Source organism: Chenopodium album, chromosome 12 (assembly GCF_948465745.1).
Source record: "Chenopodium album chromosome 12, dcCheAlbu1.1, whole genome shotgun sequence".
In the NCBI taxonomy this organism is placed as follows: domain Eukaryota; kingdom Viridiplantae; phylum Streptophyta; class Magnoliopsida; order Caryophyllales; family Amaranthaceae; genus Chenopodium; species Chenopodium album.
The window spans coordinates 38,151,425-38,154,015 of record NC_137845.1 but is presented as its reverse complement, the minus strand read 5'-3'; the positions used below and the strand labels follow the sequence as shown (position 1 = coordinate 38,154,015).

At 40.7% G+C, this 2,591-nt stretch overlaps 1 non-coding gene across 1 annotated transcript; it reads left to right on the top strand.

The window, feature by feature from the left end:
* Positions 1-2,053: 2,053 nt before the first annotated feature.
* Positions 2,054-2,159, top strand: LOC145573536 (small nucleolar RNA R71). The gene has a single exon (XR_014097530.1). It is a non-coding gene; the product is annotated as a small nucleolar RNA R71 (small nucleolar RNA).
* The last annotated feature ends 432 nt before the right edge of the window (positions 2,160-2,591 follow it).

The window sequence follows — 2,591 nt, the reverse complement described above, 5'->3', positions numbered from 1 at the left end:
GAAACTAACTACAAAAAGCATAAAATGAAGGAAACAAGAATAAAACTAAGGAAAACTAAAGAAAAGAGAGATAAAATGAAATAAAAATCATCCAAAAAGGAACCAAATGAGTGCCAAAAATGTCACTCATCACTCATATAATTGCATGTCTTCCTTGTGAGGACCTATCTTACCCTCTTTCACATCAATGATTGCTCTAGAAATAACTAGGAATGGTATACCCAAAATTATAGGAATCCTCTTATCCTCATCCATCTCTAGCACATAAAAGTCCACGGGAAATGTGAACTTTTTAACCTTAAGGGGAATGTCCTTAACTTTACCCATGGGAAACTTGGTAGAACGGTCAGCTAGTTTGAGAGTAACATTTGTGGGTGAGAGGGTTCCTACACTAAGCTTTTGGTAGATGGATTAGGGAATAAGACTTACACTTGCTCCTAAATCACACAATGCTTTGTCAAGCTCAACACCATTAATGGAACAAGGAATGGAGAAACTACCCGGATCTTTCAACTTGGTAGGATGTTTGCTGGAAAGGAAGGCACTATAATTGGCGGTTAGGTTCACGGTTTCACACTCCCTTCTCCCACTCAAAAGGTCTTTCAAGAATTTAGAGTAGTGGGGCATTTGTTTCATAGCATCAACAAAAGAAAGGGAAACATGCAAATTCTTAATGGCATCCAAAAACTTCCCAAATTAAGCATCAAGCTTGGCTGTCACAAATCGTTGTGGAAAGGGTAGCTTTTCCTCTCTAGGTTAGCGATTTAGGGGCAAGGGGGTAACTTCTTTATCCTTTGGTTCCTCAACAAAATCCCTTTCTTTCTCACCACCCAATGACTCATTGACTTTCTCAATCTCATCTTCTAACTCCACCTCTTCATGAGACTTCTCCTCAATCAAAGGGTCACTCCCCAACACTTTTCCACTCCTTGTCACGGCATACATGGGTTTAGGGTTGACTACTTGACTTGGAAGGGTATAAGAAAAAGAAGGGGATGAATTAGATGCAAGTTGAGCAATTTGAGTTTAGCATTTTCATGTGAGCATTGGTTCGTTTTAGGTCCTCGTCATGTCTCTTTTGATTACCTTCATCTCTCCTCTGATCCTCTTCACGTTATTTTGAATAAGGCATCAAGTTTAGCATGATGGGATCATTTGGAGGAGCCTCTAGTTGAAGAGGTTGTTGAGGTGGGGGAAGTTGGGGTTGGAGGAAACCCGGAGGCCTATTAGTTAAGGCATAATTAGAGGCATATTGACCCCTTTTGCCTCCGGTGCCTTAGTTAGGAACATTCCTTTGTTGATTGTTTCCCATGTTACTTTAATCACCAAAATTTTGATTCTTATGGTCATAGTATCGGGAGTTAGGTTGTTGATTTTGATTACCATACCCTCTTTGGTCAGAGTAGCCTCTTCTATTAAAGGTGGAAGGACCTCCCCCACCATGGTATTGGTTATCATAACCACCACCACTTTGGTTCCAACCATGGTTTCCACTTTGATTCCAATTCCCCATTTGATTGGAGTTTGGCCTCATATTCCCCATTCTAGGAGAAAAGTTCATAGCATTAACATCTTCCACATTTTCATCATGTTCTTGGGGAGGGGGTTGAATTTCACAACAATATACACATTGAGAGGTGTCATGATCATAGGTACCACAATTAACACAAAACAAACATCCTTAAGGCATTGTATTGTAAGAAGAAGGGGAGAAAGTGTTCATACCATTGCCTCCCATGGTTGAAGGGGAGGTGTTACCTTGAGGATTCCATTCCTCATTCATTAGCTCATCCATTTGCTTGGTCATTTTAGAGATTGGGTAGAGCGGTTGTTGATTGCATTGGCTTTCTCTAATGCATAAACGTTTTTGCTAGATGTATCATCTCTATCTCCTTCATACCAATCTTCATAGTGCTTTGCGGACTCCTCTATGATATGTTCCACTTCATCTTCTCTTTTGTTCATGATTGGGCCACCGGCTCCGGCATCTAAGCTTGTTCTTCCTTGAGGTGTGAGACCACCATAGAAAGTGTAAATGAATTGATACTTGGGTATTCCATGATGTGGACATTGGTGTTGGATTTCTTTGTATCGTCCCCAAGCTGCACTTAGGGACTCACCACCTTTTTTACGAAAGCCTTGAATCAAAGATCGAGCGTCGGCGGACTTTTTATGTTTGTAGAACCTCCTCAAGAATTCCGTATTAACTTGGTCCCAAGTTGTGAGAGAGTTAGGGGGCGCCTCCTTCTCTAACCACTCTAAACCTCTCCCAATTAAAGAGAATGGGAACATCTTGAGTCGAATGTTGAAATATCGATTATGATTGGGGTTGGAGGTGGATTTGGATTAGAAGTCTCCATAAGCGAACTATCAACTGTATGGTTACTCTCTTCCATCATTTCTCCCTCTTCTTGTTCTCCATCCGTCCCTGCTTGGTTACCTAAGTGAAAGAAGAACTACTTGACTGGTGACTAGTAGAAGGGGAATTATTCCCTACTGGATTATCATAATAATAGTCTGGATATGGGATATGCAAGTGCTCACAATGGTATTACTCGATCTTAATGAGGTAAGTAATTAAGTATCTACAA